Genomic DNA, 12,035 nt, shown 5'->3' with positions numbered 1-12,035 from the left:
CTTATTTGAGCAGTGTCTTGTTTGGGGCTGCTGTAACAAAATACTATAGACCGTGTGGTTTATAAAGAACAGAAACATATTCCTCACAGTTTTGGAGGCTAGAAGTCCAAGCTCAGGGTGCCAGCATAGTCAGGCTCTGGAGAGACACAACTTCTGGTCTGCAGATACATCCATGTGTGTATCTTCACACGGTGGGTACAGGGGGCGGGGGAAGCAAGCTTTCTCATGACTCCTGTAAGGGTACTAATCCCATTCTTGAGCGCTGCGCTCTCACGACCTTATCTAATCCTAATTACCTCTCAAAGGCGCCACTTCCTCATACCAGCACAATGGGGGGCTGGGTTACAACATATGAATTTGGGGGAGGGGCATATTCAGTCCATAACAGATAATTTCTTCCCTTTCTCATTTTTGTTATCTTTCTTTGCTTCTACTTCTAAGGCTGGATGTCACTGAGACCTCTGGGTTGATTTTTTGGTCCCTTTTTACTTCTTTAATGGCATCACTATGCCCACAGCTTTAATTAACACATTCAGATACCTGATTCCTACCTTTATATCTTCAGCCCTGGCCCATGCTTCAAATTCATTTTTCCAAAAGTTTTCAGAAAAAAAAAATCCAAATAAATGATCTGACATCTCAAATTCCATGTGTTCCAAATTGAGCTTGACATCTCTTTGTATGCCCAAATGGCTCTCTTAACTAGTCATTAGTTTATACATCTCGAAGCCATTTTTATTTCTTTCTTCCTTTAAAAAAAAAAAAACAAATCTGTCATGAAGTTTCCCAGTGAAATGGAAATTACATCTCTTCTTCTTTCTCTATATCCTAGTTCAGGCTGGAGGAATTACATGCTGCAACAACTGTCTGCTCTTTGTGCTCCTGGGAATTGTCATTATCAAATACAAAATTCTTTGGCTTTCATGGCAATTTGTCATGTTGGTGCCTTCCTGGCACTTGCTTTCATATTCTTTTTCCACAAAAGTCTTTCATAAAAATTGGGTATTCACATCATGATTTTATATAAAATCTATTGTGATAGATTTTCTGTGCCGCCTCTTGAAGATGGTATCCTTTGTAATCATTCCCTGCCCTTGCTGAGGTTCCCTTGTGGGCGGAGCATCTTTCCTCACCCCATTGACTTTAAGTTTGCCCATGTGACTTTGTCCAATGAGAAATGGGGAACAATTCAGTGCGCTTGTGCAGAGCGGACTTGAAAAAGTATTGTGTGTTTCTGTTCATTATTCCATGCTCCTGTCCTGCACCATGAGAAGATCTGTGTCGTTGTATTCCTTTGGCCAGGCTCCTGGAGTGAGAGACCCTTAGAGTAGACCCGAGTGGGACCTCTGGGAGCAGAGGTGCCCCAGGAAATCTGAGATGCATGAGCAAGCTGCACATGCTCGCTGTTTGTAATCTGCTGAGATTTTAAGGTTGTTGTATATCATAGCTGACTGATGGATAACTATTATGGAAACCAAGTCTTTAATAACAAACCCAGTTATAACTCAGAGGTTGAGTTTCTTCCTAGCTGTTGGTCTCTGAGCTGTCTGGACTCTGAAGAAGAATTTGATCATTGTTATAATAGCTTTGCTTTATGTGTTGAATAAGCTGGAAATATTTAGTTAAATATCAAGGTAACTTCAAGATTTCAGGGGGAGACATAAATTATAATTATTAATAGAACTTACATTAGTAGAAATATACTATTAGAAATGAAGTCTTTTAGTAGTGGAAATTAAGCCAGAATTAGTAGAAATTAATTTGATACAAGTTGTCTTTTCTGAAGATTTTCTGATCTTTTTAAATGGGCTTTGAGAGACCCATCTTGAGATATATAAAAATTTCCTTACTCTTAAAATTAATTCTTGAATATTGGCCTTTCAAATGTGAGGAATAGATTATCCTGGGGGTCCTTAATCAACTCTTCTGTGTCAATGAAAGCCATATTTATGTTTTCACAGAACTATTCTTTATGAGATAACCTTAATTAGTTCCTTGAGCACTTTTCTTAAATACCTATTTTTTAAAGACTTTCCAAAAGGAACAATTTCTCGTATCTCTTTTGTGGTCTTTCTCAGATCTTTTCTAAGGCCTGGTGACCAACACCGCAGAACAGACATTGTCATATTTTTCTGTAACCCTCCCAAGATCCATGAAATTGTGTCACTTATTATCCTTGATGTGTGACTATAATTTTCTAGAGAATCTTACTGGCTATTGGCCTTCTAAGTATTTCTCTTGAGCCAGTTGAATTTCCTCACATAGGGAACTCTCAACTACCAAGATCTCCAGGGAAATAGAAACAGAGAAAAGCTAGGGTTACATGTTTGTGGGTTTATTTTAGTATTATTATTTTCACAGTGTGTTGAGCAGCCCCAAAGTTATATACTATATACCAGAGAAGGGATAAAGTCTAATAAATAAAGCTGGGAAGCACAGAGGGCCCAGTTGAGGTAATATCATTAGTTGTGAAATGCTGATGAAGATCAGTCGAAATGAAAGAAGGCAGGCATCTTAGACTTCTGAAAAAGCATATGAAGTAGGGGCACCTAGGTGGCACAGTTGTTTAAGCATCTGACTCTTGATTTCAGCTCAGGTCATGATCTCAGGGTTTTGGGATCGAGGCTGGAGACGGGCTTTCTGAGTCTGCTTGAGATTCTCTCTCTCCCTCTGCTCCTCCCCCTGGTCACTTTCTCTTTCTGTCTCAAATAAATAAGATCTTTTTTTTTTTTTAAACATATGAAGTAAATGAAAGAATTGAGTTGGAAATCAGTAATTTCAGGGTTTTCAATAGGGAAAAGTAGGACTTACTTTAGAAAACCTTTGGACACTGGTGTAGTACATTGTGTCAGAAAAGGTAAAATGGAAGATAAGAGGTAGAGAGCATATTAGGACACTGTTAAAAGTGTCCCATTCTGGGCACCTGGGTGGCTCAGTCGTTGGGCGTCTGCCTTCGGCTCAGGTCATGATCCAGGGTCCTGGGATCGAGTCCCACATTGGGCTCCCCGCTCAGCGGGAGGCCTGCTTTTCCCTCTCCCACTCCCCCTGCTTGTGTTCCTGCTCTCACTGTCTCTCTCTGTCAAATAAATAAATAAAATCTTTAAAAAAAAAGTGTCCCATTCTGTCCCCGTTGTTTCAAATATGAATTACTTTATGACTGATAGAGCAGTTTTTTGGTGTCAAGTTAATACCTTTTTTTTTCTCTTTTGTGGAGAGTCTACGTGGAAAGAGCCTCATTTCTTTTGATCTTCTAGCCTGTGGGCCAAATCCACTGATTGCCTGTTTTTGTAAAAAAAAAAATGTGTTATTGGAACACAGCTACACCTGTTTGTTTATGTATTGTCTATGGCTGTTTCCATGCTAGAAAAGCAGAGATGAGTTTTTCCAATGGAGATTGTATGGCTCACAAAATGTAACATTTTTTACTATCTGGATTTTTACAGAAAAAGTTTGCTGACCCTTGCTTACGCTCCTTGGCTTTCACACTTTTATTTGATTGGTTCCTAAGGGAATAACTCTATTTTACATCTCCAATGTATAGGAGCACACACAGACAAAAATATATCTGGGAAAATATTTCATGCAATGATTTTTATGTGATATACTTCTTCCCTCCTATTAAATCCTGTTCTCGTTCAGCTTTAAAAAAAATGCTGTTTCAATCTTAATTGCTTACCACTATCCAATCTTCGCATTTAGGACTATGAAAACAATATTTTCTGCGAATATCAGTGTCACTCATCTGTTTAGAGCATTGAGTTGAGTTTAGCAAACATTTAACATAAAATAGAGATGTTATTATCCTGGATAATATTAACAAGCAAAAGAAAAAAAAAATTAAGTCAGCCACTTGACATGCTAGGGTAGGGGAAAGATTGAAAAGGACAACACACAATCTGTGGGAACATTAGGAGGCTACTAACTTAATGACCTAAGATAGTTTACAAGGCTTCCTCAAGAGCTGAATTAATTTCAAATGGGTATCTTACATTCCTGAGAATTTGGCTCAATTCCATTTGTTATTGTTAAATTTTTTCATTTGCAATTTGGGAACAAGAACTTAGCATAGAATACATAAAGACAAGAATCCTAATAAGATATAAACTTGAATCAATGTCAAACCAATTCTTTACTTTTTTTCCCCACTTATTCTTTAATTCACTCATTTATTAAACACCTGTCCTTTGAGATTACTTAAGAAAAATTCTAGACACAGTGTTGCATTCTAGCAGGGTAGAATGCTATCTTTATGAAGCCTATGACTGTTCAATATAAGAGACAGAAATTAATCAAATAAACCCATAAACCTGCATTTATGATAAAAGCTCTGAAGTTGAGGTACATGTGCTGTGAAGCATATAATAGGGCAATTTGACCTAGTCAGAGAGGTCAGTCAAGACTATCACAAGGAAGTGAAGATTGAGCTGACAAGGGAAGGAGTTCATGACTGAAGAGGGCAGGGGTGAGTGGACCCTCACAGGATGACTATGTCTTCCCAGAAATAGACTCTGGTTCTCACGTTGAGCAGTGCTGTTGTCCCATTTCTTCAAACTTTACTTCTGGTGGTATTTTAAGTTTGTTGTTTATCTTCCTCTCCACTGCCTTTTGTCCACAAAATGGAGAGAACATAGCTTAAAAACTCTATTTTGTGCCCTTCTATTTATTCAAATATTTCCATGTAAGGTACATTCACATTTGTAGAAATTGTTCTTGTTCATTGGGATTAAGTCTTAGACAGTTTCCTTAAATAGCTTTATAAATCCTCATGAAGACCTGACCTTGGCTTTCAATCAGCCTATATTTATGGTTTGGAAATGCTTCCTTGTGAAGCTGATAGGTTCAGTCACTGGCCGTGGATTTATGGTTGCATTTATTATGACAGGTTTGGACTCTAAAATGATAGCAAGGTAAAGCCACTGCAAGAGTGATTTTTCTTGTTGAGATCTAAAGCTTTCTTGCTCCTTCCACCACTATCTGTAAAAGTTTCCTTTGAAAAAGCAACTGAAAAACAAATTATAACACTAATTTTAAACACTTATTTAAAAGTCCTTTATCTGCCTAGTTTCTATTCCTTAATATATTGTGGTATCTAGGTATATATATATATATTTTTTTCTCTTTTGGCTATCATAAAGAATGGGACAATGAATATATTTCCATTTACACAGTTTGTTTTAACCATGCTCCTATGTGAGGATAAACTAGCTTATATAGTTGTATAGCTGTTTTGCTAAAGATGAAGAGCAGAATCCCATGGTATGAAAAATAATGAAAATGCAAATTCAGTGCATACTATAGCAGGACTCTCAGTCCAGAATTGACTATAGAGACAATAGGAAAAAAATACCAAAATAAAAAAAATGATGTGATAGTACCAGTAAGATAGCATTCTGCATTTTTTTCTGTATAAAATGGTGACATTCTAATATTTTGATTATGTAAATAGTTAAATAGATTAAAGAATTTGCGAAAAATGGGCTTCTAGTGTGACGATTATTAATGTCCACTTAAACAGGGAGGAAATCCGGTAAAATGTTTACTCCTTCCTTCTGTACCCCTACTGCTTACTCTTTAAAGGAAATGCGGAGAACCCTAGTTGAACAATGCAACTTCCAAACAGGTGAGCAGGATAAGAATAAATTCAATGACATAGAAACGTGCTTTTGTGGGGATCATTGCCCGTAGTGTATTATCGTACTCAAATACGAAGTTAGTGCTCGCTAGGTTTTCTTACGTAAGTCAAGACTGGTTTTTACTCGTAAAAACAACACGAGAATCATTACCGTCCTTTAATTCCTATCTGTCATGACGCTCAGACTGTCAGGGAGACCTGAAACCAGCAGATGGCGCTCGGCTTCTGTCTCAAAAAAGGAGTGAGTCGCTTGTTCTTCAGCCTCTACTTATTACCATTCATTTTAAGGGGGTGAAAAGCAGTGTTCAGAGAAAAATCTTTGTTAGCACAAAGCCTCTGTATTTGTGAGAGACAAAATTACATTTCTAGTTCATTCAAAGACTAGTTGGTAATCCCTGAATTTTGGAAGTGAATTTTGCGAGTTAACTCACAGGAACCTGAAAAAAAACCCAACGTTAATTGGTTAACTAGGTACACTTATTTGCTTTGTATCAGGGCATTGATGTTGTATATGAAAGCATGGAAAAGGCAGCTGATATTTTCATGCATTTTGAATGAAGAATAAAATGGCTGATTCTCTCTGCCTTGCTTGTTCGCAGATTTTGTAAGCCGGGGAAATGGATACTACGGTTGTTTATAAAACCGGACCCAAACAAAGGAAAAGAGCTAGGATGCTTTCCTCTAATATTGACACATGTACCACACTCTAGAAAAAGGATGAGGCTGCAAAAGAAGGTTTTAGCTTAGCATTTCAATTCTAAAATGGATGGTCCTATTTAATTTTCCACACACAATATCTTTCCTCGCTAAAGAATACATTATATTACTAATCTCACTTATGTAGCAGCTTTAAAAGGCCGCAGCAACAAGGATATTTCTAAAGCAGATTGTAGTCATTTCTGCTGGTATAGAAAATTCCCTACCCGCACTGAAAGTAATTGTGTTGGTAATCTCACGCTATTGCTTTAGTGGGAGTTTGCATCATTCTTTGCTCCACGTGAGCTATAGAGACAAGCATAATGGATGGAGTGATGAGAGGGTGCATGATGAATTAATATCCCAGAGGTCCTGAAACTAATAACAATGAAGGCTTTTCTGTGGCCACTGGGTTCCTAGATTTGTACTATGAAATGTGAGTCTGGAGTTGTCTGCTGACTGGTCGCCCTGTAGAAGGTTAGAAGGAAGAGCTCCCTCAATTGCAGGATTGAAAAAAAGAAAGAAAAAAGGAAAAGCAAGATAAAAATTTTCTGGTATTATAATGAAATGAAGTCATGAACCAAATATATACTAGATCTCTCTATAGGTAAATGTGAGGGCTTTTTTTTTTTTTCACCTCAGACATTGCACTTCATAAAATACCTACACCGGCTTTACTGTTTGCTTTTGGTTTGCAGTTTGTTATAGAAAGAATATCAGATTCATGGTGTATTAAGCTGCTTCTTCAAACATGTGTGGAGTAGGCATCAGAGATGGCTTGAAAGAGTGCTTTTGTATTTGTAATCCTTGGAGGTGTTACTGGGCAAAATAGACCCAAAGTTGACATGAACAAATGTGAATCTTGATTATTCATTATTCTACCTGTTCTTTTATCCATTTTCCAATTCTCCCCAAGTGCCACCTTATGCTGGGTACAATGCACAGCACCAGGGATTACAAGAGGCAATAAACGTGGTTCCATCTCACAGAGAAGCAGACATGGCTATTAGTAATAACAGTGCCATATGATATAACTGTAGTAGAACTGGGACAGTGGTCCATACTTCAATTGTAGTTATTAGCCCAGAGGATTTGAATGAAAGATAAACTTACTACCAAAAATACATAAAAGCCATTTCCTTTACAGGAAAGGTATCAACCAGGAAAAGTGCAAACTTAGAAAGAAAGAGGACCAGTGTCTTTTGTCCAGGAGATGATTGCACTTGTGGGCAGCCTGGGGCAGAGGCAGGACCTGCAGTCAGAGGGCGTGCGGAGAAGCTGGCCAGGGCACTGCTAGTCTCACATTGTGTCTGTACGGTATTTTTTAAAATTTTTTATTGTTATGTTCATCACCATACATTACATCATTAGTTTTTGATGTAGTGTTCCATGATTCATTGTGTATAACACCCGGTGCTCCACGCAGAACGTGCCCTCTTTAATACCCATCACCAGGCTAACCCATCCCCCCACCCCCCACCCCTCTAGAACCCTCAGTTTGTTTTTCAGAGTCCATCTTCTCTCATGGTTCATCTCCCCCTCCGATTCCCCCCCTTCATTCTTCCCCTCCTGCTATCTTCTTCTTCTTCTTTTTTTTTCTTAACATATAATGTATTATTTGTTTTTACAATTCAATCTGACAATTCTGTCTTTCCAGAATGCAAATACTTGGACATCTGAACACCAGAACGTATTTAAAGGCTTTAAGGGAAATATCGATACTTAAAACATTTGTAGGTTTAGACAACCCATGTACTTTCTTCTTCCATTCAGGTATTTGAGAATTCACTATATCTTACACCTACTTTTTACTCTCCACATTTCTGAAATAGAATCCTATGCATTTTAATGAAATGTTAGATAAAAAATGGAGTAATAGATGCGTTATATATATATGTGTGTGTGTGTATACATATATATTTGTGGTCTTTACAATGGATAAGTAACCACATGCTATGATTTTATAATACTTACTAATATAAATCGAAAAATTTAATTGAAAAGATGAAGAAGTGGCCATCATGTTGAGAACATTAAAATAAATACATAAACATAAATATGAAAATGTATAGAGAAAGAGAGATGGACAGAGATAGAGAGTTTAGCTCATGAGCTGGTTTGAAATTTGCGGCATGATTTTGATAAGTCACTTGTATTTGCTCTTGTGTGAAACACTTTCAAAAACCCTTATTGGTAAAGCACTTGGAGATCATTGGTTGAAAAGTGCAATTGACTGTGAGTGCGGACTTGGGAGCCTTACAATTGAGAGTCATCATAAATTTTATCTTTGCTGGCATAACTACAGAGATTATTTTTATACAGAAAGGTGGCTCTTTCGTTTTGTAAACACTTTAAGCTAGGTGCTTCAGTAATGAATCTTAGACCAGTAGAAAAATTGGTTGCGATAATAACATATATACCAATCACTATTTGAATGCTCTTAGAGCTTCCTGTACTTACCTTGGAATAAGAAAACACTAATATTTTCAAATAATTCTTTATGTGTCATCTTCTGTATTTATGGCAGATTACAGGAGATAAAATCATGTGGGTTTATTTAGGAAAAGAAAGAGTATATATTTGAGAGATCTTACTTGATAGCACAGATTGCTATCAACTCTTTAATATTAAACAGATATTCTGGGTTGATACTGAATTTATTAATCACAGAAAGGGGAGCTTTATAGTTGTTGGGAATGTTGTCTCATCACCTAGAAGCTAGAAAGGGAAGAAATCTTAAAGGGTAAAGGTGGAAGTAAATTAAACTTTCCTCACTATCACCTTAACTTTTCCAATCACAGGCAGTTCTCTGAGCAGGTGGAGAAAAGACACTGAAAGAATTGGAAGCTGAAATAAGAGCACTGATGAAAAATACATCACAAATGACTAACAAATTGTAAATGAAAATTGGGTGACTTTCAGGTGGGAGCTGCTAACAGGCTGTGAGGCTGCATTTGACCTCTTTTAATGGAAGTTTTAAGAGGGGACTGGTGGTGATGAAGGGTCATTCAGCTGATGTCAGTGACTCCTGAGTAGTGCTCCTGGTGTGCCACTAGGATTATGTTGAAGGATGGTGGAGAAGGTGCATCAGTTAGCAGGGCAGAAGTCAACTCCCTAGCCAATCTGTTTCTGTAGCAATTGAGAAACTGCACAAAGTACAGGAAGTCAGATCATTTATTTAACTTATGCTTTTATTAAGATATAATTTCTTATATTTGTAGAGCACATTATGTTTTAAAGCCCATTTGCCACATTAATCACTAGGAATATCAAAATAAAGTATATTTTCATCTTAAAATCCATTTCTGTGCTTGATGTGATAAAAAAAAATTCACTTACAAGTCACCTGGGATAAGAGCAATAATAGAAACCAAACTTTTGCAGATATAGTTTGCTTTTATGTATAGGAAAGGTTGGAGAGAATAAAAGCCATTAAGGCTGTGTATGAAAGATATATTAGAGTTACATTTATATCATTGATTACACTGTTTCTCAATTACACAGAGTGGGAAAAAAACACAAGCAATTAATCATGGTAGATTACACTCATTTTGTATTTGGCCAGCAGTAGCAAGTAGTTATTAAGAAGTCTGAGTTCCAATTGTTTCTCTAAATAATACTTTGTAATATCTTTTGCTTATATGATTTCTGTAATACCCTTTGGTAAATGTGATTATTTATACCTAGAAAAGAGTTTAAAATAGCTCTCATTCCCTTTTTATAATTATACTTTTAAATAGATTTTTTAATATATTTATAGTCTTAATATGATGCCATTACCAGCTCTGCCATTTGTCTTGTTTAATCTGGATATGCATAATTATAAACCACACCAAATACAACCACTATACATGCATTATCAGCTAGGTAAACATTTAGTAGTAAAAATAGAATTAAAATATTCAGATAAAATAATTCTACCCCTGGTTTATGTAAAACAGTAATCAATAAGAACTTGAAATTACTAAAATTCTTATTTTACAGAAAAGTATTAGTAATATATAGATTATACAATTCAGTATTGATAAAGAGCAAATCTATCAGCAAGTTAATTCCTCAGATGGATTTTCTTTAGCAATGGGAAATAGGAAAAATAACTTATTTGAGATATTGATATGACCTAGAATATTTATATTGCGTACTCATAAGTTTTGAAATGGCCTCTGATGGCAAAAAAGATACTGTATTGTGCTTTTTATAAGAACTAAATATACTGATGCCTTATTATCCTTTATTTGCATTCAACAGAAAATACGAAATTTAGAAATAATTAGCAAGGCCAGAAATGTTTCAAATTGCATTAATATAAAATTTACTATTTTTGTCTTAGAAACTGCAAACCGTTGACATATGGCTTAAAAAAAGTGGATTCATAATGAAATGTTTCCCTTCATGTCCATAACATTTAGGAAACAAAATTTAGCCATACATTTTTGCGGTATGAAGTTCACCCACCTGTAGTCCTTCAGATGGTAAGCTGATTTGTCTAGCCTTCTTTATCTGTTGTCTATTTGCATAACTGTATCTATCTGATAATTTAAAGAGTACTCAAGAAAAATGGTATATCCTGCAATAGACTGAGCTCCTCATAGTAACTTGTTTTTCTGTAACAGTATAGTGCCTGTCATAGGTAGTAAATTCTGAATAAACTATTCATTGGATGATTGTATTTAAGTTGATTAAAATGATTCTACTCACATAGTCAAAGGAACAGGTTGAAAGTGATGGTAAATGTTACTAACAATTACTTTCACCTGAGGAGAGACTTGCACTGATAAAGGGATGGGATGGGCAAGGAGAAAGGAGTACAGAAGAAAAGAGAGAAGAGAAAGGAACAGGGCAGGTCAGCAGGCAGACTGGGAGAAGTTGGACCTTTCAGGAATAGGGGAAATTTCAGTGTATTCGTGTGATGACTGGGGATCAGTCTAAAATAGGTGAGCTGGGTGTTTGAACTTTTTAGAATGAGTTCACAGTATATTTAGTGTGTATTCACAGAAGGAGAATCTCCCTTAATTAATGGAAGGCATTTAATAATTTCTGTTTAGTTTAATTTTAATTTGTGAGGAGCAAACAGTCACATCCCTTGGGAAGTGCTTGGCTTACAGTCATCCATATTTTATGTCCTTAGACTTAAACAACAACAACAACAACAAAACAAGATGCATATCTCGAGTGCTAGAACTACCGAGAATCTCTAAATATCAGGTCAAGAAATACAGACAACTGTTAACTAGATATTTTAGAGAAAATAAACAATTTAATTTTCATTTGGTTTTCTGATTTTCATCTGCTTATATCTATTTTCCCCAGTCTTGGAAATACAAATCAGTGCAACTGGCAGTGAGAATTGAGGATTCCTTTCCTCTCTTCTTCTTCTTCTTCTTCTCCTTTTCTTCCTTCTCTACTGCCACAGCCTCTTCCTTTCTTCTTCTTCTTCCTTCTTTTTTAAGATTTTATTTTTTTAAAGTAATCCCCACACCCAACACGGGCCTCAAACTCACAACCCTGAGGTCACGAGTCACACGCTCCACTAACTGAGCTAGCCAGGCGCCCCTCCTTTCCTTTCTTCTGGATTCATTCTTTCTGCTCTTGTGGCTGGAGGTTCGTATTCTCTGAACTTTGGCCCAAGCACTTCTATTCTCCTATCTCCTTGTACTTTCCCTGTTCACAGCATCTGTTCCCACCTCCACGTAGGTGATTTCCAAGT

The sequence above is a fragment of the Callorhinus ursinus genome, unplaced genomic scaffold (genome assembly GCF_003265705.2).
Source record: "Callorhinus ursinus isolate GAN/ISIS: 27379988/994484 unplaced genomic scaffold, GSC_fseal_2.0 scaffold8, whole genome shotgun sequence".
In the NCBI taxonomy this organism is placed as follows: domain Eukaryota; kingdom Metazoa; phylum Chordata; class Mammalia; order Carnivora; family Otariidae; genus Callorhinus; species Callorhinus ursinus.
The sequence above is the reverse complement of the archived record's forward strand: the minus strand, read 5'-3'. Positions refer to the sequence as shown.